This window comes from Notolepis coatsorum (genome assembly GCF_963971535.1).
Source record: "Notolepis coatsorum genome assembly, chromosome: 12".
Classification (NCBI taxonomy): Eukaryota; Metazoa; Chordata; class Actinopteri; order Aulopiformes; family Paralepididae; genus Notolepis; species Notolepis coatsorum.
Genome location: NC_140176.1, coordinates 70,774,868 through 70,798,437, shown reverse-complemented (window position 1 = coordinate 70,798,437; position 23,570 = coordinate 70,774,868). Strand labels below are relative to the sequence as shown.

The 23,570-nt window shown below is 47.2% G+C and overlaps 1 pseudogene across 1 annotated transcript in view; it reads left to right on the top strand.

The window, feature by feature from the left end:
* Nucleotides 1-22,160, top strand: part of LOC311237898 — a 38,330-nt pseudogene extending 16,170 nt beyond the window's left edge. Inside the window, exons 4-8 of the transcript XR_014621090.1 lie at nucleotides 2,512-2,730; nucleotides 4,685-4,800; nucleotides 20,368-20,489; nucleotides 20,901-20,986; nucleotides 21,578-22,160. The product of XR_014621090.1 is annotated as an uncharacterized misc_RNA (transcript). The remainder of the gene's footprint in view (nucleotides 1-2,511; nucleotides 2,731-4,684; nucleotides 4,801-20,367; nucleotides 20,490-20,900; nucleotides 20,987-21,577) is intronic.
* The last annotated feature ends 1,410 nt before the right edge of the window (nucleotides 22,161-23,570 follow it).

The window sequence follows — 23,570 nt, the reverse complement described above, 5'->3', positions numbered from 1 at the left end:
AAACGTGTTTAGTCCCTTGTTTGAGCCGAATCTGGGTTTAACATGATTTGTGGAGCTCCCTCTGGTGTTGTGATCGTGGTATTCACTGACCTTTGGGAAGTATTTTGACATGTACATGGGTAACTTGGTCGTGTAGTGTATCTTGTAGACCAGGCCCATTGCAAGTTGCTGTACTCTGTCGTCTACTCTAAGCCATCCTAGGTTGTCAAAGTGGGCAGGGGTGAGGTGGGTTCTAGGAGTAAGGTCAAGCAGTAGTCTGACCAGTTTGTTTTGAGATGTTTGTAATTTAGTTTTTAGCGCCTTTGAGGTGCTTTGGTACCATGAGGTGCAAGCATAGTTGTAGTACCCTTGTATGAGTGCTCCGGGTGTTCTTGTTTACCAGAGAGGAGATCCGGTACAAGAATCGAGTTTGTTGGTTGCCTTTTTTTATTACATTGGATGCCATTTTGTCACAGGAAAGATTAGCCTCTAGGATGGAGCCCAGGTAGGTAATTTCATCTTTCCTTATGTCAATATTGTCACCCACTGTAACTGAGAAGCCGTCGGTCTTGTTGAGTTTGTTATTTGAACCGAAGAGAATGGACTCTGTTTTGCCCATGTGTAATGATAGTTTGTTATCAGCTAGCCATATGCAGATTTTGCCTAGTTCCGAGCTGAGGTTTTTTTCAACCTGTAACTTGTTCTTGTCAGAGACCAGCAGGGCTGAGTCGTCTGCGAACAAGAACAAGTTGCAGTCACAAGCTGACGACATGTCATTTGCATAAATTAGGAACAGTAGCGGTCCTAGTATGCTTTGTGGTGATATTGACATTGAATTTCATAACTAATATGTGTGAATAATTAGAGAACCCATAATGTAAAAGCAGGCTTAGCCAAAAGTGCCTCTCAGGGTGAAACTGGATTAGAGAATAACAGTTGCAGGTCATAAAAAGCCCTCAGGGGAGAACCAAGACTAAGTAAATAGAGTCACACCTCACAGGAAAAGGTGACTCATTCTACTGGCAGAAGGACAGCTGCGCTAACCAAGATTAGAGGTCACAGGAAATATAATTGCATTATATTAGTTTAGAATGAAAAACAATATTGGAATAATAACAAGATTATAGTAACAAATTAGAAAGTAACTTACAAAGAAGAATACCATTTTAGGAATGTCAAAACTGGAAGTAATAAAGCCATTTCCTTTAAATCACAGTTATATGATAAAGATTCAGTCTGGTAAATAAAGGTTGGTGCTGCTCCTATGATGTTTGATATCAGCCTAGAAGCAATGACTGTACTGAGGTGATATTAGAGATCTATAGGTCATTGCATGAACCATATGTGTGGGAAAGTCAAAATGGTGCATGGAGGAATGTTGAAGTGGTTGATGCATTCAGAGGAGACAGGCCTCTGTCAATAAGAAGCCACGGCCCAAAAAGGATGGGGCCACCGACACCGGCCTCCACAAGGACATGTGGGGGCAGAGCAGCCCCAACAAGAAGATACTTGTGATTGGTTGAACCAGTTGAAAGATAGGAAGGTCATTTTGGGCCTATAAGTATTGGAGCAGTGCAGTTAGTTGGGAGGCCAGCCCACCGACCCGTCCCCAGGGGGGTCCGGCTGAGCCTCCATCAATCCACCAGAGAATGTGCTGTTATACATGTGAGTAGAATCATGGACTCATTATTGTTGGTTAGAGTAACATGTACAGATTCCTACCTTAAGACCAGGTTGTGCCCATGTGTATGGCTTAGTAGTACATTCTCGTTTCATTGACATAACATGACTACTCTTTATGTGCAAAACTGTCTTGATGTAGAGAGCCAACGTGTAAGGGCTATTGTGATTTACCTCATCAATCCTTTTGTACAATCATGTATTATGCTTGAATACATTTCCTGTATGTAACCAATGCATTAACTCTTGGCCACGCTGCAAATAAATAAGTTTGGACCAAAGTTCCTGGTTGTCTGGCTAATACAAGCTTATTTCTCAGCTGACTAAAGTCAGGTGAGGAGACCATTCTATCATTCTGTGATCTTTCCCTTCATCCAGTTAGCAACCTCATTGTGCGGTAATTAAACAGTAGATATTCATTAGGAATATACGACAGCTTCCTTGTGGAACGCCACAGCTCACTGTATACTGTAGGTGAGGCCACCTGATCTGCCTGCACTTTTGCTCTGATGAAGACCTCTGTGTAGGTCGAAACGTGTGGGCAATTTGAATGTAGCAGCCATTACAATATAGGCTTTTTAATTCCTTCCTCTGTGTCGTTGGTCAAGTGGAGCGCCTGGATCATCCTCCCTTTCCCACACATTCACTGTACTTGGTGAACAAATCGATGACACGGAATCCCTTCTCCTTTAGCACCAACATCTGTGCTCAATACCAAAATGGGGTTGAACCGCAGCATCACTGCACTCGTATTGGACAACCAGTCCCCCTATTCGAACCCACAAAGAGCACAGTGGAGATAATAAACTATGAACGGGACCATTATAACCTATGACCCCTTTCTGTATCCAGGTCTCCCACACTCTCCATACTGGGTCCTCTCCACAGACTACCAGGGGTACGCCGTGGTCTACTCTTGCTTCGATTACATGAGACTTTTCCACATAGACTTCGCCTGGATCCTGGGCCGCAAGCCGACGCTACCGGGCGACATCGTCAGCCGCCAACGCGACCTGCTGGCTGCTGCTGCTGCTGTCGACCTGAATCGCCTCACTGTCTCCAATCAGACTGGCTGTGACGCCATGGCCTGACGTGGGGGTTGGGAATGCATGCTGTCAAAATGCAATGCAGTGACATAATCTGATTACTTTGACTCAATCTATGGAATGGACCATATTCACACAGTGGCTATTTTGCTCCTATGTCTTATGCCTGAGCAACAATGGCCACTGTGTGAATACGGTCCATAGGCCACTTATCTCTCATTTCTCAATTGTGACCCAAAGTGCGGGTCTGCATCATGATAAGTATTATTATGGAAAATTAATCCTGGGGAAAGACTAAAACTGACTCACTTTGGATCCTGAGCTGAAAATGTTTTAAGAACCTCTCTGGGCCTGTCTGTTAAAAATACAGGCTGTAATATGAATGTCATTATCATTACTCACACACCAGTTTTACATGTATATCGTGTCAAAAAGTTATGAATCAAGCGAACAGTGTGATAACTCCACATAATTTGTGGTCCTAAAATTCACGACCGGTAGGCCTATTGTCACATCGGAATGCGCGCATGATGACAATTATCTGCCTCGTGTTGCCTGAGTGCTAAACGCTGAGGCAACCTAGACACACTCACACTTGTTTTTGAGGCACAGAGGCAGAGAATCTGCTTGAGGTTGGATAAATCTGCGCCTCCTGGACCTTTTCCCCCTCCATCCTCTCCCCAATACATTTGAGGTAAGAGTTTTTAGTACAGTTTGCTTACATTATTTTAAGAAGGGGCCTAATCATTATCAGGCTAAACATAATGCCTTGAAATGCAAGATAATGCCTTGAAATGCAGGTCAATTGTATGTAAGACAAGTAGGATATGGTATAGGGACTAGAGATGAAAACTACAGTAGCTCATTGGCTAATTCTGGCACATTTTCATTGATGTGGAAACTGAATATGTTGATTAATGTGCACATGTCCCCTTATATGTGTGGAAGATTGTGATGATATACCATTCTTAATTGGACTGCTGGGAATAGACCTATTGAGTATTAAAGGAAACTGTATAATCTAAATGCACATTATATCCTTTCTGTTTACTCACAGAGCTGTTTAGGATTATATATGAGAAACTAGAAGAAATGGTGGAAAGTAGGGGTGGGAATCACCAGAGGCCCCATCATACGATACTATCACAATACTAGAGTCACAATATTTTAATATCACAATATTGCAATATACTGTATTGTGATTTATTACCTTTTTTCAACTGCAAATAGAAAACATTGTTAACATTTGCAATAAAAAAAATCGTATTTATCAAAAAACATACGGTTTTCAGTCTGTTCACCTCATTCCAATAATTTTGTATTGCAGTAAAATTGGATTGTCAAGAAAAAACAAACAAAAAAAAGTTGGCGTCACTGTTTTGATATAATATCGGCACACAAAGTGTTGCGATATATCAAATCAAATCAAAACAAATCAAATCAAATTTATTTGTAAAGCCAAAATCACAAGGTAATGCCCCCATGGGCTGTACAAGTCAAGAAGAAACATCACAATAAATCAAGACCAAAATCCACCATAAAATCCAAATATGCAAAACTCCCAGACATTCCCCAACATGGAACAACTCACTAAAAACCTAACAATAGGAAAAAAGCACCACAGGCGAAGTGGAGGAGAGAAACCTTAGATGGGCCATTTAAAAGGGGGATCCCCCAATATATTATATTGCTGTATGGATTTCCCCCCCCCACACCTAGTGTAAAGGGATTAAATGTATTTAACACACAGCTACTGGGTTATCAGGTGGCCAGGGGTTATTGTAGTCTGTTGATTGTATAGCTTAGATTTAGCAAACATGCTTTCTCAGACTCAGACTGCCTCACCTTATCATTTGTCAACTTGTCTTTGAGCATTTGGAAAAGCGCTATATAAATCCAATGTATTATTATTATTATTGTCTTGAGTAGGATACAAGTGTTATAACATTTCCACATGTACCCTCCCCTTTTCCACAAAGGAGAGATGTCTTCTGTCTTCCTTCTCCTCCTGGCTTTCCCTCTGGTCTCGGCTCAGACCTTACACTGGGGTCCCTGTTCCACCCCCAAGGTGCAGCCCAACTTCAACATTCAGCAGGTAGCCTAATGCATACCAGTACTTATGTACATGTAAGAAATGCTGTAATAGAATACAACTCTGGTAAAAGTGCTCCATTATTCTGTATTAGAGAGTGAATGTGCTTGGGGGGGGGGGGGGGTATAGAAAAGAAGAGAAAAGTAAAAGTACACATTCTACTGTACATGATGCTCCTGTATTTGATCCCTTTCGGGTGTATGAGAAAGCATTTTGAGAATTGGGATTCCTTTTCACCCTGTTCCCCTGGGAGGAATCCCATCCTGATCATGACAAAAGAGCAAAATGGTTGCTGTGTGGATATGTGGCCCTAACCAAAGGGCCTAGCTGGTATTCCAGCTTGTCAGACCAACACCCCACAACTTTGCTGTAGAGGGAGGCCATATATTGGCCTCTAATGGTTATCCAAAAGTGGTTGATGGTCCAATTTTACTGGCTCTGATATGTTCCTTTAGGTGGGCTGGTTTGAACTTTGAACTTTTCCAAAAACATTTCCATTCATGTCATTTATCTTTTTCTTATTGTCAAAATAGCCTACGAAAAGACCAAAAACTACAATGCATTTCTCTTACGAGAAACCAAACCAATAACTACAATGCCCCTGATTTTCATGATAATATATTATGATATTTAAAATATTTGGACATATTTGGAAATATGTGTTTACGAGCTGTATTTAATGAATGATTTTGGCATACAATGGCTCCCACACGTTCTGACGAGATGCTCGGCAGACCTGGCCTGTAGGCCGCTGAGAGGTTCCAACATTCTACGTTCTGGCGGGCGGCGGGCGCACTCAGTGACATCCATTCGGAATATGGAATTGTGAGAACAACCACCGACAACGGTCCCAACTTCCTAAAGGCGTTGAACGTTTTTGGTGAGGACAAAGACAATGGGGGAGTCTGCGGTGATGCGGAACCAGGAGAGGAAGATTTGGAAGAGGATGTGAAGGAAGAGGGGGAGGGGGAGGAAGAAGAAGTGGATTTTGTCGACGTGTCGCTGATCCTCAATGAGGACGGCGGCTCGGAGTTCGAGCTTCCGAAGCACCAGCGCTGTGCTTGTCATTCACATGGACAAAAGATGATGCTACAATCAGAATGGGTAAGACAACACAGAGATAATACATTTCTGACACTTTGTAATATTTAAACTTAAAGGAACATGCCAACATTATGAACGTTTCATACTCTTTGCTGTTTGACAGGTAGTGGACCCTGACAGTAGCACTGATGATGGGAGCTAATGTTATGCTAGTGCCCCTAACTTAAATCTGTTGGCCAAAATTGCTAAGACAATGAGCTAGTTGACTATTTTAACAAACATTCTGTCAAATTCGTATTCACTGATTTCCATCCATAAAAGACTAGTGACAATATGGCTGGCATACCGTTAGCTTCTAGCTAATAGATTGATGCTGATGAACATAGAGAGGCACGGAAGCCAGCGTGGAGAGTGTCTCAGCTAATCACAGCGTGATATCGGAGGCCACAGCAGTTTTGAGCTAAACAGCAGTTTTGAGCTGATTGAGAAATCACGTGGACGCATCCGCTTTCCGCTTCCATTCAATTGTGCTAAGCTAGGCTAGCTTGCAGCCAGATACTGTAGCTTTCTACTGAATGCACAGAGAGGAAATTGGTATCTATCTTATTGTCGGACTCTGGAGAAGATGGTAAGCACATTTCCCATAATGTTGGCGTGTTCCTTTAAACTGCTTTTGATTTTGCACGATACAAAATCTTGACATTTTGAAAATAAAGGAAATGTACATTAACCTCCCATCAGGGTAATGGTATTTTAGCTATACTCTTGCTTATTTTCTGTCAGGGATGGACTATATCAAGGAGCACATGGAGGATCCTTCCTTGCTGTCAGGAAATGCCAGATCCAGTTCATATGATGAGGAAGACATCTTCTCTGCCCTGAAGACATCTCACACACAAAACCGCTCCAAGCAACTGGATGGATACCTGGCCTGTTCAGCAGATCAGATGGACATGATGGTTTCCTGCTGTCTGCAAGTTGTGTGTGAAGCTGAACACACCCCTACCCGCCTCTGCTGCCTACAAACGACTGTTAGCATCGCGGGACAAGTCTTCAGCTCACAAAGAACACGGCTGGATTCTCAAATCTTTGAAAACCAACCTCTGCTGAAGATGAACCGCACATTTTTTTTTCTTTAGTTAAGGAAGGGAAGGAGTGGGAGGAGAAAAGGAGGGAAGGAACAAGAGAGAGAGAGAGAGGAAAGGAGCAAGAGGATAGGGAGGGAGCAAGGGGAGAGCCACCTCAGTGACACGTGCCTAAGGGGCCTTTCTCACTCACTTTTTGGAGATCGAATCACTGCTCCCGAGAACGGGGGGGAGTGTTCTCACTCACCCCTTTTGCGATGCGAAACGGCGCTGATTCGTTTCACCCCCCGCTGAACGGGATCTGTTCGATGAGGTGGTCTCGGAATCGCGCCGTGCGGTGCGGGGGGCGTGACACACACAACGTCGTTACTGTCATGCTTGCTTGAATTTTGAGCAGATAACACCACACACAGCAACAACTGGAGAATACCCACAAAAACGATATTTATGGGCAATTTGAGAGTTCAGACCTCAGCCAAAAACAAGTAGATGAAAACATGAAGTTATTGTTATAAGGACCCCAGTCCAAGCTACAACAGTCTGCATTCCCTTAACAATTGTTTGTATTGAGCCGTATTGTATTGTACCCATATGCAATATGTTAAATAAAGTTTACATCCATTCATTCTGCTAGCATTACCGATTCGGCGATTGCATGAGCAGCTGGCTAACGTTAGCTATCAGACCGTGTTAGCTCAGAGCTCCTCTTTCAATCTTAACAAGCATTAAACAAATGGCCCAGTCATCTATTCACCGTTGTTTAATACACACGGTGTTGTCTCTAATGTCTCTAACCAGTAGATCAATGACATTCAATATAATGCATATAATCGATGCAGCAATGTTACTAGTAAAAGGCTAAGCTAACTAGCGTTAGCCGTTAGCCATTGCTGTATACTATACTTTCTTGTTCGAATGCATTTATTTCTATTAGACCAGTGGTGCCCAACCAGTCGGCCGTGGTCGACCAGTAGATCAATGACATTCAATATAATGCATATAATCGATGCAGCAATGTTACTAGTAAAATGCTAAGCTAACTAGCGTTTAGCCGTTAGCTTAGCGTTATCGTTAAAACGCTCAAAAGCGGACTCTACAACACCATCCATTCGTGATAAAATTGGGTGGGTTATATTGACAAGGCTTGACAACAGAGGTTCAAATATAACTTCATATTTATTGGCAATTTGTTCATTATATCAGCATCCAGAGTCCGCAGTCGTGTTAAGACATTCCTGTTTACATTTTCGAACGTGACGTCATCGCCTACGGCAAGCGTAAACGCTCAAAAGGCAAACCGTAAACAGAACCCAAAGCGAACCAAGACTGCAGTGTGTACACAAACTAGAGGGGGGAGAGGGGGGGGGGGGGGGGTTCGCACTCTGACCCGGAAGGAGGGCGGTACGCGACCGGAACGGACAGAATGAGTGAGTGAGAAAGGGCCCTAAGACGCGTCCCTATACTCTCCATCAACAGCAGCAGAGCCTGCTCTGGAGGACCCTGGAGGAACAAGCCGTCCCATAACTGCACTGGGCTGCCATGAAGATCTGCAGCAAATCTGCTTTGAAGCGGAAGGGTCAGAGTGTAGTGAGATTTATTACAGAATTCTGCTCGTTGGTTCTGTGGTTGTACTCTTGGGGCCGTGGTCCATGTAAGTGTTGAATGTCCGAAGACCAGAGTGTGTGTCAGTTCTGTGTTTTTCCTAGAAGTTGTTAAGAGTTTGGATGCACTGGCCCACTGCATCGTTGGGATTGGGATTGCATCGTTGAAATGGTAACCCAGGACCGGCACGAGAGACAAGTTCAAGTTCCATTTAGTATAACTGGTTAATTACTTGTCAAAAGTACAGAAACTCTGGTTTCAACTCAAACATTTCATCAATCACTTGCACTGCTTTAACTGGGACCGGCTCATTCAGGCTGTCAAAACTTGAATTCAACACGTTTCCCTGGGCTGTGAAAAACGTCATGTTTCAAAATGACAAAAAGGTCCATGGCCGATGTAAAAAGAATTTGCAGCTGCTACTTTCAAAATATTTTCTCTCTCAGGGGAAATTATATATATTTTTCGGTCTGTGAAAGATGCTTGCTTCAACGGTCCTCTCCCTTGCCTGCTGTCCATTGTTGTGTGCTATCCTATCAAAATATGTGCGTGCTGTACGGGAGCTGATAAAAACACAAGAAATTATTTAGGGGAAGTTTGTAAGGGCTGCGTGTGTGTGTGGGTCACGAGCAGATAATAGGGACTATTTAAGTTATCCATGTAACGAATAACCACTAAACTGCTTACGCAGACAGGAGAAGAGAAAAAAAAAGAAAAAAAAAAACGTTACAGGTGGAAGCCTCAAAGTGAGTATTTAAGAAAATAAATCAAGTCCAAAAAACAGGACGACACTCAATAAAGAGGTATTGTAGAAAAAGAAATAAGCCACAAAGGCAACTCCTAAAAACAGAGTTTATATTGAAAACATAAAACAATAAACCTCCACCAAGGGAGTTTATGTGCCGTAGTGGGCAAAAGACAGTTCCAAAAGAAACACAAGAAAACTGTCATGAAAATAAACACTACCATAAAAGGCTCAGCCTCTATAAAACAAAGTGTAAAATAAAGCCAGTAGCCCAAAACAAGAATGGCTACAAAGAAAGGCTAGATGCTGAATAGGGCAGAGATCAGCACTAGAAATACTTTTATTATCCCGTGGGAAATTTGACACTGCACTTTAATATAACAAGCCTGACCAGAAGGATAGCCAACACAAAGGAAAAGAAAAAGCAGCCAACACTGCGAGACTCAAACCTAAATAGACTCAGCTTTACCATAGGCACAGCTGCACTGCATCAGGTGCAATCAAGCCCACACAGCTGCCGACCCATGAGGCAATTAACCACAGAGGCCAGTGATTGACAGCTATCCCTCACAGAAAGGCGAAATAGACAGCTGTCCCTCACAGAAAGGTGAAATAAGGCCAAAACCATGACAAAGTTTGTACCGTGTAAAAGAAGCCAACGTGTTTTTTGTTAAAGGAACACGCCGACATTATGGGAAATGCACTTACCATCTTCCCCAGAGTCGTCTTCTGCAAGTTAGCCTAGCTTAGCACAAATTAATGGAAACGGATACAGACCACAAGCTTAGCTTAAAAACATGCGCCCAGAAAAGCGGCAATTTCTTTTTACTTGAACTTGAGGACTGCATACTTTTTTTGCAAAGCTTAACTTTATACTTTATATTTATAGCACATGTGTTGTGAAGGGCCAGATTAAACCGAATATATATATTTATTTATATATATATATTTAATTGTATTTGTATATTCTCTAATATTCCCTGATATCCCTTGTATATTCCTTGTACAATATGCATTGAATATCCACTCTAGCCTACTGAACATCCCATAATAGTCTCCATTCTACTATTGGTCGAGACCTTGGTGCCAGGCTGCCATACCCCTCAGACCCAGTTCAAACGTACCGCTCGACATGTACGAACAAGTCCTAGTTCCGCATAGGAATTTGGCTACCGCACCACTAATGGGACTATTTGTTCATAGTGCGTATATATACTGCGCTACTAAAGTAGGACTTTCTTTTCAGTCCAGTTTCTTACCCTCCAATAGAGTCACAGACGTAAAGCCTCCCCGCGACGCCACGTGTGGGAGTAAGGCCAAGTTCGCCTACCATCGGTATTGAGACATCGTGTATATTAATATTTGAATAGTCATATTTGGCACTATATCGTCGAGTTGGACGTAGTCTATTAAGCTAATAATAGTCTGTTAATATATAGTGCTTCGTGCGGTGAGAATACTACCGTAGTCAGTACCCCATCGTTTCGGGCAGAGAACTGGCTGCTTACCCAGGGTGGTTGACCCTATGTGAAGCTGCACCCGAGGAGCCCCAGAGCCGACGAGCGAGTGGACCTGTATACCGGATTATTCTACCGACGACAGCCCGCCTTCCCAGGCACGGATTATGCTTTGGATACTTTGATTATTCCATGGATAAAGACCCCCGACACTGCCGTGTGTTGGAACCCCCCCCCCCTGGAGAGGACGCAAGGTGAGGAGACGCTCTGCAAGACGAGGTCGCTTCACGTCTCTCCCCCGTGGACCGGAGAAAGCCGGCCCACAAAGAGTCCACCTGCTTTCATCTGTGGTCCAAGGATCGCCGGCGCATTGAACGGCACTACAGTGGGTTCACCTGGGATACCCTTGGCCGGACGAGGCAGCCGGATTCTACCCCCCCCCCCCCCCTCCTACTCCTGTCGGCTTACAAGCGACCGGATTAACCCCCTCTAGTGTATCTAGTATAATCATTAAAGTATCATTGCTGTTATTCCTTAACTATTCCAGGTCGTATATTTACCACCTGCGCCTTCAGAGATTGGACATTCTCTATTGATATACCGACGAATACTCCTTGCCATAAAAGTGCATACTATTTCAATTCATAAATGTAATTAAGTGATTAAGTGCTTATTCTACACACCATCGCTGTGTAGAAATAAAGACCTGTTTCTAATTCGTACATTTGTGTTGGATCCGTTTCATCTACGTGAGAGTGTTCATGATAATATATTTATGCCGTGTACTGGGTGGCCGAATATTAAGTACAAAGGTAGTGGTAGTAAGTATCATATCTAGTAATACAGTCAGGGAATTGTACCCCTCAGTTACAATTGGTCCTTCGAGCCGGAGGGTAATTAGTGTAATATTAATATAGTGTTATTAATATTGAAATGGCCTATGATGAACACTCCACGAAACGATCCTCCTAACCAACGCCCGCAGCGCGAACGACGGCTCCCTCAGTACTTAGAGGCTTACGCTGTCAGTCAACAACCTAGTCTTCTACTAACAGTAAACGCAGTAAAACTAGAAAGTAAAAGTATGTCTAACCCCAACGCCCAGACTACCCCGACCATAGAGGCCCCTACGGGCTCTAACGTAACTGACCAAGTTCACGGTGGGGACCAGTGGGAACCAGAAATGACTTCACACCCCGCCAGTACTGAAGAAGTAGTCCCCGATGAGTCCCGGGAGGAATACAACGCTACCGAGAGAGAACTCGGCACGGAAGAAGACGGGGAGAGCACCGTGGAGATAGAGCTCCAAGGCTCCGCAAGGAGTACCCCGAGGGAAGGCTCCCCTATACAACCGCCTTCTCCCAGCGAGGCAGAGAGGACCCTACAGCAGGCCTTCCTCATCAGCCTGAACGCCGCTGCTGAACGCGACCGACTGCAGATCCAGCAGCGAAGCGAACACGAGCAGATACGTCTAGAAATAAGATGCATTCAGATGGAAGAGAATGTGGCCCGAGAACGAGCCGGTGCTCAACGGGACGCAGCGCGCGACAGACAGCAGTCGCAACTAATAGAACAGCTGATCAGACGGACAACACCCTCTCCCTCCGCCAGAGGCTCCAGGAACTCGTCTAGACACACCTCCAGGGCGGCATCCCCTAGCCGAGTAAACAACCCTGAACTTGACCAACAGACGAGGTCTATACCCCCCACAGACCACCTCCCCCCACCGGTCCAAGCGAGACCTAGCAACCGGGAAGGAGCAGCATATCCTGTGGAGAGGCTAAACCAGAGACTACAAGCACTGGATGACCTAACTGAAGACGAAGAGGAAGAGGAGGAGAACCACGCCCGAAGACAGCACAGTACTCTACCGGACCAGGAGGTCCGGTACAGCCCAGGCTATACTCCCGCGGAGCTGCGCTACAGACCCCCGACTCTATACACGGGTGAGCACGACGCACGACCCGCACCGAGGAACAGCACCTGGACAAGCGGGCCATGGTACACTGCCGGTACCAGCCCATACCAAGGAGCGGGAGGAGACTCGCCTAGGAGGCCTCTCCCCCAACGCTCGCCGATGTATCCACAGTCAGCGTCATACATTGACACGCCTATGGTACCCGACTTCACCCAAGAGAACCGGGCCCAGTATACAGAACTCCGCATGTGTCTGGAGACCATGTTGGTGGATGTATTGGATGAACGCCACAAATACGCCATCCTACTGAAGCACTTAAAGGTGCCCCGCGCACATAATATAGCGCTCGCCTACGCGACTTCCACCACCCCATACACAGCAGCGCTGGTAGCACTGGACCAGAGGTATGGGCGCATATGGGATTACGTGATCCAGGAGATCCGACACATCGACCGCTTACCCCCAGCAATAGACAATCGAGCACTGGACGACCTGTCCATCAGAGTGCAGTCCCTGGTAGGGATGTTGGGAGCGCAAAGAGAGAAGGGGAGGCATGAACTTTACGCCAACTCAAATGTGGAAAGGATTCTGGAGAAGCTGCCGCCCGCTCGTCAGGAGCGCTTTAGGCGGCAGAGGGACCACAGAGACCCGAATGGCCCCGAACCGAACCTCCTCGATCTAGCAGACTTCCTGGCGAGAGAAGTCAGCAGCCTACGGCTAGATACATTCGGACGGAGCACCCCTGGCTCCAGAGAAGGAACCAGACGACTAAATGATGGAAGAAGATCGGTGACTGTGATGCACCAATCGGAGTCAGTACCGAGCAGCAGGAGCCACAGTACCCCCTCCAGAACGGAGAAGTGGAAGATAGTGTGCCCCTACTGTGAGAAAGAACACTGGCTAGCGCAATGTGACTCCTTCCCCAAGCTGAACGCGGAGGAAGCAGGTCAATGGATAAAGTCCAACAAGCGCTGTTTTCGCTGTGCGCGCTCACACATGGCAGCCGAATGCCGCTTAAAGAAAAGGTGCACCAAGTGCGATGGAGCCCATCTGGACATACTTCACGACAGTAACAGACGGCGCCCTTCACCTGCACCATCCAGCCGCAAAGCGAGCGTCATGTACATCGATCCCGCCAGCAGCAGTGGAGCCCGAGTACTCCTAAAAGTAGTGCGTGTGACACTAAGCTACCAGAATAAAGTCCTGGACACTTACGCCGTCCTCGATGACGGGTCAGAGAAGACCCTGCTGCTCGCCTCCGCTGCGGCCCAGCTAGGGCTGCGGGGAAGCGAAACCCAAATGACAATTCGGACAATAAGACGAGATTTGAAGACGATAAAGGGCGAGAATGTCTCATTCTCTATCGCAGCAAGCGGCCAGCCTGAGCGACGGTACCAGATTGCAGACGCTTTCACCAGCCAAGAAATAGGACTGTCGCGGTACACATACCCCGTCGCCAAGCTGATGGAGAAATATGCACATCTGCGCAAGTTACCGATCCCGCTCATAGACAATGCTATGCCGACCCTGTTGATAGGCTCCGACCATGCAGACCTCATTGTCCCGATAGACCGGGTTCATACCGGACCCCGAGGCTGCCCTGCAGCAGTCGAGACCCGTTTGGGATGGACTCTCCAAGGCCCGCTCGCCAAATCTCTCAACCGAAGTACAGCCACTAGATGTCTCCACTCCCGAGTCACAGAGGGAGAAACCGCACTCCTGCAACACGTAGAGCGGCTATGGACCTTGGAACAAATGCCCTTTAAGAACGGAAAGAAAGACATTCGCTCTAAAGATGACATTTACGCAATTCACCTCCTCGAGACAGGGACCAAGAGAGTCCCGGTCAACGGCGTGTTGAGATATACGCCACGCCACTCCTGCGGCGAGAAGGAATGCCTACTTTCCACGCCAAGACAGACGCCACAGAACGGTACCTGCTGAACACGGAGCGGCGCTTAGCCAAGAACCCCGCCCAAGAGAGTGTATACCGCGCTGAGATTGAGAAGCTCATCACAGCGGGACACGTCACAAAGATGGACATTAAAGAGGCTGACCAGACCACTGAATCGTGGTACGTGCCCCACCACAAGGTCCATCACAACGGTAAAAACCGCATAGTATTTAACTGCAGCTACCAGATCGGATCCCAAAATCTGAATAAAGAGTTACTGCCCGGTCCCACACTCGGCCCCTCCCTACTCGGCGTTCTACTCCGCTTCCGCCAGGAAAGGGTGGCCATCAGCGGGGACATTAAAGGAATGTTCCTGCAGGTGAGATTAGTAGAGGCGGACAAGCCCCTGTTACGGTTCCTATGGAGAGAGAAGCCAGGAGATGAGCACCCAGCCATCTACCAATGGGAAGTCCTCCCCTTCGGAACGACGTGCAGCCCCTGCTGTGCGACATTTGCACTACAGAAACATGTAGCAGAGGACCCAGCAGCGGACAAAGAGGTCCGACACAGCGTAAAGAACAGCTTCTACGTAGACAACTGTCTACAAAGCCTTTCAACCCAGGAAGAAGCCGAGGCTCTCCTGATTAAACTCCGCGCCTCATTGATCAAAGGCGGCTTTGATCTCAGGCAGTGGGCCAGCAGCGATCCGCAAGTACTGCGCAGCCTCTCCTCCGAGGACAAGGCAGCCAGCAGCGAGACCTGGATGGCTACAATCCCGGGAGAAGCCCAGGAGATGACCCTGGGATTGGTGTGGCGATTCAAAACAGATTCGCTTCACTACAGACACAAGCCCCTGACTACGGAGCAGGGAAGGCCGGCGGCGGCGCCGACCACCAGACGGAGTGTGTACACAACACTCGCCCGACAATATGACCCGCTAGGATGTATTCTACCGTACACCACCAGGGCAAAAATGATTGTACGAGCATTGTGGGACAAGGACCAGGGCTGGGACGACCCCATTCCCGCACACCTTGCATCCACCTGGAGAGAGTGGGAGATGGAGCTCCACTCACTCCCAGGCGTTAATATGCGCCGAAGCTACTTCCCACCCACGGTGAGGCCAGAGACATGTAAAATGGACTTACACGTCTTCAGTGACGCCTCAGAGGTCGCATACGGATCAGTAGCCTACTTGCGGGCCCAAGACCAGGGGGGAGAGATCTACACAGCATTTGTCCTCGCCCGCTCGAGAATAGCCCCACGCAAGCAACAATCTATCCCACGTCTAGAGCTCTGCGCAGCCCTAGCCGGAGCGCACCTAGCCACGCTCATCCAACGTGAGCTCACCATACCGGTGTCTAGAACAATCCTGTGGTCAGATTCCACGACGGTACTCGCCTGGATCAAATCGGACTCATGCAAGTACAAAGTCTTCGTGGGAGTCAGAGTCACCGAGATTCAAGACTTAACCGAAGAGTTAACCGGAGAAACAGAGTGGCGCTACGTTGATACAAAACAGAACCCAGCTGACGTCATCACCCGGGGGATGCCCCTGGATGACCTCACCCGTCGCAATGTCTACAGTGACGGCCCCGCATTCCTAAGACTCCCGGAAGGACAGTGGCCCATGCCTATCCCGAGGGAAGCAAGTCCAGAGGAGGTGGAAATTAAGAAGTCTGTGTTCTGTGGATTGAGCACCGTAGCCTCCACCGACCCTAACATAGACGATTGCATGTCCATAGAGAGTGCACAACAAAGAACATTCCTGCGGTACCACCGGGAGTGCAAGTCCCCCGCTGATATGTCAGCAGCTAACTACGAGGAAGCAGAATTGCTTCTACTGCAGCGAGCCCAGAGAGACTCGTTCCCCGATGAATTGGCCTGTCTACAGGGAGGAAAGCCCGTCCCATCCGACAGCAGATTAATTCACCTGGCCCCCGAGAGCGACGCTCATACCCTCATCAGAGTGGGTGGTCGCCTACGCAGAGCCCCCAATCTACCGGATGACATTAAATACCCGATCGTATTGAACAGCCGACACAAGGTCACAGAGCTGATTATAAAGAAATACGATGAGGATGTACATCACGCAGGAGCAGAAACAGTCCTCACGGAGATTGAGGGAGTACTTAACTCGAAGCCCCTCGGATATGTCTCCAGTGATGTGGCGGATATCGACCCAGTTACCCCCAACACACTCCTGATGGGGCGGCTAGATCCTGCATTACCCCAGACAATGTACCGGCCTGAAGAAGCGAACGGCCGACGAATGTGGAGGTACAGCCAAGTATTAGCCGACAAGTTTTGGAACAGTTTCCTACTGCACTACCTACCGTCTCTACAGACCCGCCAGAAGTGGGTAAAGGAGAGAGACAATTTGACAGAAGGAACAGTCGTCATGATTATTGATCAATCACTGCCCAGAGCTATGTGGCCGGCCGGCCGCGTAAGCAAAGTGATCACCGGTGCCGACGGCAAGGTCCGAGCGGCTGAAGTGCTCGTCCAGGGTCGCACTTACACCCGTCCCGTGGCAAGGCTCATAGAACTGCCTCGACTCCCAGACACAATCGATGATGACCATGACCCTACAACCCTATGACTTTGTGAAGTTGACTGACCCCTACAGCAAACCCTTATGTGTAAATAGACAACGCGATTAATCTGTCTCTGTTTAACTGATTAGGTCTGGGACCTATTCAGGGGGTGGCTGTTGTGAAGGGCCAGATTAAACCGAATATATATATTTATTTATATATATATATTTAATTGTATTTGTATATTCTCTAATATTCCCTGATATCCCTTGTATATTCCTTGTACAATATGCATTGAATATCCACTCTAGCCTACTGAACATCCCATAATAGTCTCCATTCTACTATTGGTCGAGACCTTGGTGCCAGGCTGCCATACCCCTCAGACCCAGTTCAAACGTACCGCTCGACATGTACGAACAAGTCCTAGTTCCGCGTAGGAATTTGGCTAACGCACCACTAATGGGACTATTTGTTCATAGTGCGTATATATACTGCGCTACTAAAGTAGGACTTTCTTTTCAGTCCAGTTTCTTACCCTCCAATAGAGTCACAGACGTAAAGCCTCCCCGCGACGCCACGTGTGGGAGTAAGGCCAAGTTCGCCTACCATCGGTATTGAGACATCGTGTATATTAATATTTGAATAGTCATATTTGGCACTATATCGTCGAGTTGGACGTAGTCTATTAAGCTAATAATAGTCTGTTAATATATAGTGCTTCGTGCGGTGAGAATACTACCGTAGTCAGTACCCCATCGTTTCGGGCAGAGAACTGGCTGCTTACCCAGGGTGGTTGACCCTATGTGAAGCTGCACCCGAGGAGCCCCAGAGCCGACGAGCGAGTGGACCTGTATACCGGCTTATTCTACCGACGACAGCCCGCCTTCCCAGGCACGGATTATGCTTTGGATACTTTGATTATTCCATGGATAAAGACCCCCGACACTGCCGTGTGTTGGAACCCCCCCCCCCTGGAGAGGACGCAAGGTGAGGAGACGCTCTGCAAGACGAGGTCGCTTCACGTCTCTCCCCCGTGGACCGGAGAAAGCCGGCCCACAAAGAGTCCACCTGCTTTCATCTGTGGTCCAAGGATCGCCGGCGCATTGAACGGCACTACAGTGGGTTCACCTGGGATACCCTTGGCCGGACGAGGCAGCCGGATTCTACCCCCCCCCCCCCCTCCTACTCCTGTCGGCTTACAAGCGACCGGATTAACCCCCTCTAGTGTATCTAGTATAATCATTAAAGTATCATTGCTGTTATTCCTTAACTATTCCAGGTCGTATATTTACCACCTGCGCCTTCAGAGATTGGACATTCTCTATTGATATACCGACGAATACTCCTTGCCATAAAAGTGCATACTATTTCAATTCATAAATGTAATTAAGTGATTAAGTGCTTATTCTACACACCATCGCTGTGTAGAAATAAAGACCTGTTTCTAATTCGTACATTTGTGTTGGATCCGTTTCATCTACGTGAGAGTGTTCATGATAATATATTTATGCCGTGTACTGGGTGGCCGAATATTAAGTACAAAGGTAGTGGTAGTAAGTATCATATCTAGTAATACAGTCAGGGAATTGTACCCCTCAGTTACAACATGCATAAGCCTGGTCTCCTTTGAAAGGAGATAACATTCTGAAGGTTCTTACACTTTTAGTGCTAATGAAATAGAGTAACATAGGGCTGAACTTGAGTTGTACTTGTATTTGTGTACTCACGTTTTTCTGTAGTAGTTGCAATATCCAAAGAAATAATATCCCAAAAAATTGGTATAAGCTGGAAAACACAGTGGGTCCACTGAAGTCTTATGTAGTACAGGTCCAAGTTTCATAAAAATCTGTTCAGAAATGGGTGATTAACACTTTGGGTGCCGTTCACGTAGATCTGCATTTCTGTGGCCCGACCGTTGAGTGCCAAAAAATGTAGATCTACGTCTCTGTTTCGTTGTTTCTTTTATTCGCTATTGTTTTTTTTTTATTTATTTTTTTATCTTTGTGCTTTTTTCCCGGCCCTTTGTTGAGGGCACTCCATCCACCCCCCCTCTTCGGGGGACAACTTTATTATTTATTTTATTCGCTATTGCCATTCATAATATATCGAGGCACCTTGTGCATGCTGTCTTGAATGTGTCTGAGATCGCAGACGGCCAATACCGCCGCCTAACGCCTTGCGGCCGGTATTGCACTCCATTTGAAACGATGTGGTTTGTTTTCTCGGCCGAGCTGCGGTGTGGGGGCGGGTTCTAAACACTCAGGCAAAACAAGCGCTTATAGGGATGGCTTGGACAACTGACCCCGCCCGCCCATTCATGTGCAATGCCAGATAACGTCGGAGACAGGATCGCTGTGGATATCTGGAATGGCGATCAGATAATTGGATTATTCTTTTTGCAGTACATCAGAGACAAGGTAAGGACTACCACTCTTGCGTTGATCCGATATTTTTGTCTGTGTGGTATGTGTGTGTTGTGTCCCGTCACATCACGGCACGGATGGGCGCCCCGCACCAAGCCCCCTTTCATTCGTGCATGATGAAAGATAATACCGATAATCTAGCATTGATTTCAGATTGATTGTTGATCCAAGCGTTGAATGGTAACGTGTTTAGTGAATTCCAATAAAACGCTGTTTTCGCGTCTTTTCCTGGGCGCGTCTTTTCCTGGGATTACTCAGAATCACTCAAACTATACTCATATTCACCACGGTATAAAACGGAAATGTATTGATGAAAAAAATTATCTGTTTTTTTTGCATGTTGACCGGAAGAAACCCACTGACAATCAACGGCGTTATTAGATCCATAGCTATAATATAAAATATAGGTTTAGCTCTACAAACAAGGTGAGCGTTTACATGGGGTTAATGGGTGGCATGGCCTATGCACTTCCCGGAAGGGGCGTGGCACGCAATGTGTTAAGAGTGATTTTGGTAAACTGTGTATAAAATTAAAAGTTCTCCAGTATTCCATTTCCTCATTGACGGCAATGCATTCTGTGTGTTTTTCACTTCCTGTTTTCGCGCGTCAATTCACCTAGATCCCTGATTCGCAAAACCCCACGTGGGGTATCATTGGAAAGCTACACTCATTGTACACAGACACAGACACACACACACACACACACGCGCGCACACGCGCACACACACACACACACACACACACACACACACACACACACACACACACACACACACACACACACACACACACACACACACACACACACACACACACACACAGATGACCTAACCTCTCTTGATGCTTCCTTTGTGCCACCAGTACCTGGGCAGGTGGTATGAAATTGCGAAGCTTCCTTCCAGGTATGAGAGAGGGAAGTGCATCGAGGTAAACTACGCCATAAGGGCCGGCGGCACCATCGGCATTCTCAAGTCTCGGTTTCAGTAAGTGCTTGACTTAAAGGGTTAGTTCTGATTTCTGGAACGCTCCCTATTTCCTGCTTACCAAGGATGTTTAACCACAAACCAAAGTCAATGAGGTCAACTCTGGGCAAACTGACTGAAGGTAACTGAGATCTACGCCACAAAGTAGATTATCACTCAGCTTGTACAGAGCCAGGAGCATGACCCCATTGACTTTGCATTAGTCTGTGGATAACTATAGCCGGACCTTGTATGAGGAATGGCAGGAAAGGACTGTTATTGATCAACAGCAGGTAGAAAATAGGGAGCACTCCAGAAATATTTGACAAAGTAAACAAACATCATTTGTAGCTGGTTTGAGGAATAGCATTGAATAAAAACCTTAAAACCATTTACTGCCCCCCCCCCCCCCCCCCCCCCCCCCCCCATCAGTAAAGACAAGATAAGACGAGCGGAGGGGACGGCAGTGATTCGGGACCCTAGAGAACCAGCCAAGCTTGCAGCCAGCTTCTCATACTGTAAGACATAGTACATTCACCTATTCCTACTGTATCTTACCGTATATATATCTATCCACCTGTCTGTACATACCTGCACATAATCCATTTCCATATCTGTAGATCCTATATCTATGCTGCTGGCCAGTATGACTACAACTATACTGTCTTTATACCTGTATCACTGTACATATTGGTATTACAACTCTGTACATACATCTGATTAGCACTATTACTCAGTAGTACTAATGATATATTTTATACCCTGTTTAATCACCTGTACATTGTATATTATTTATTATTGCACTTTACTGTTACATGTGTACTCTGGTTGGGTGACTTATTTTCATTGTACTGTACTTGTGCTGTATAATGACAATACATTTGAATCAAATATAATCTTGGTCGGAGAGCACAAATCTAGCGTGACTGAGTTTGTCTCTGACTTAGTGCAAATGAAAGTTTACTTGTGGTGTCATCTCTCTCTCTCTCTCTCTCTCTCTCTCTCTCTCTCTCTCTCTCTCTCTCTCTCTCTCTCTCTCTCTCTCTCTCTCTCTCTCTCTCTCTCTCTCTCTCTCTCTCTCTCTCTCTCACTTAATATTCTCCCCACAGTCACTCCCTACAGCCCTTACTGGGTGCTGACCACTGACTACTCCAGTCTGCTGTGGTGTACTCCTGCACCGACATTCTACATATATTCCACATTGACTACGCCTGGATTCTTGGCCGTTCACGCTTCCTGCCCCCCGAGGCGGTGGACTACGCCAGGCAGCTGCTGATGAAAGAGAACATTGACATCTTCAGGATGGGAGAGACCGACCAAACGGGTTGCAAGGACGACTAGGCTTAGCTGGTCTATGGAATCCTCTCCAGTTTTTTTTTATATTGTATGCGGTTCCACTGAAGACGTAAAAGTTACCCCACTTGGTACTACTTTCCTATTATTGTGGAATTCTGTGTCAGAGAATGGTAAAATTAGACCCCCCCCCCCCCCATCTAAGTAATTTAGGAATTATATCAACCAACATATATAATGTATTTTCTTTCTCTGTATAGTCTCGTATAAGGAAATATGCTACACTATATTATTGTTGCATTGTGTGAGTTTTATTGAGCAAATGTTAATGGAAGCACTTTGTTTCCAGTTGTGAAATATTGAGGATGTACAGTACTATTAAAGCTTTTTGAAATGAGATGTATGCACTCATTATTTGTAACAGTAGTATGCATGGTATTCCTTTATTTACACAAATATTTTCTGTTGTTCTGTTCTGTTTGCTCTGTTCTGTTTTTGTAATTAGTTTCTCAGTTTAAGCCACCATTATCCTCTCCCCCCTCCCCCTTTTTTTGTAAAGTGCCTTGGGTATGTGAAAGGCGCTATATAAATCCAAGCCATTATTATTATTATTATTATTATATTTAAACAGGACACACATACACACACAAAATGGGCTGGTCAGGCTACAGGGGCATTCCGGGAGAGATTAGGGGCGTAGCAAGCATTTCTCTGGGCTCCCCTCTCCTCCCCAGCCCTGGGTAGTCAGTTCTGCTGTTCCTCTGAGGGCCCTCACCCAGCTCGGGGCCCTGGCCAGTCAGTTCCTCTGTTCCTCTGAGGGCCCTCACCCAGCTCGGGGGCCCTGGGTAGTCAGTTCCTCTGTTCCTCTGAGGGCCCTCACCCAGCTCGGGGGCCCTGGCTAGTCAGTTCTGCTGTTCCTCTGAGGGCCCTCACCCAGCTCGGGGCCCTGGGTAGTCAGTTCTGCTGTTCCTCTGAGGGCCCTCACCCAGCTCGGGGCCCTGGGTAGTCAGTTCCTCTGTTCCTCTGAGGGCCCTCACCCAGCTCGGGGGCCCTGGGTAGTCAGTTCCTCTGTTCCTCTGAGGGCCCTCACCCAGCTCGGGGCCCTGGGTAGTCAGTTCTGCTGTTCCTCTGAGGGCCCTCACCCAGCTCGGGGCCCTGGGTAGTCAGTTCTGCTGTTCCTCTGAGGGCCCTCACCCAGCTCGGGGCCCTGGGTAGTCAGTTCTGCTGTTCCTCTGAGGGCCCTCACCCAGCTCGGGGGCCCTGGGTAGTCAGTTCCTCTGTTCCTCTGAGGGCCCTCACCCAGCTCGGGGGCCCTGGGTAGTCAGTTCTGCTGTTCCTCTGAGGGCCCTCACCCAGCTCGGGGGCCCTGGGTAGTCAGTTCTGCTGTTCCTCTGAGGGCCCTCACCCAGCTCGGGGGCCCTGGCTAGTCAGTTCCTCTGTTCCTCTGAGGGCCCTCACCCAGCTCGGGGGCCCTGGGTAGTCAGTTCTGCTGTTCCTCTGAGGGCCCTCACCCAGCTCGGGGGCCCTGGGTAGTCAGTTCTGCTGTTCCTCTGAGGGCCCTCACCCAGCTCGGGGGCCCTGGGTAGTCAGTTCCTCTGTTCCTCTGAGGGCCCTCACCCAGCTCGGGGGCCCTGGGTAGTCAGTTCTGCTGTTCCTCTGAGGGCCCTCACCCAGCTCGGGGGCCCTGGGTAGTCAGTTCTGCTGTTCCTCTGAGGGCCCTCACCCAGCTCGGGGGCCCTGGCTAGTCAGTTCCTCTGTTCCTCTGAGGGCCCTCACCCAGCTCGGGGGCCCTGGGTAGTCAGTTCTGCT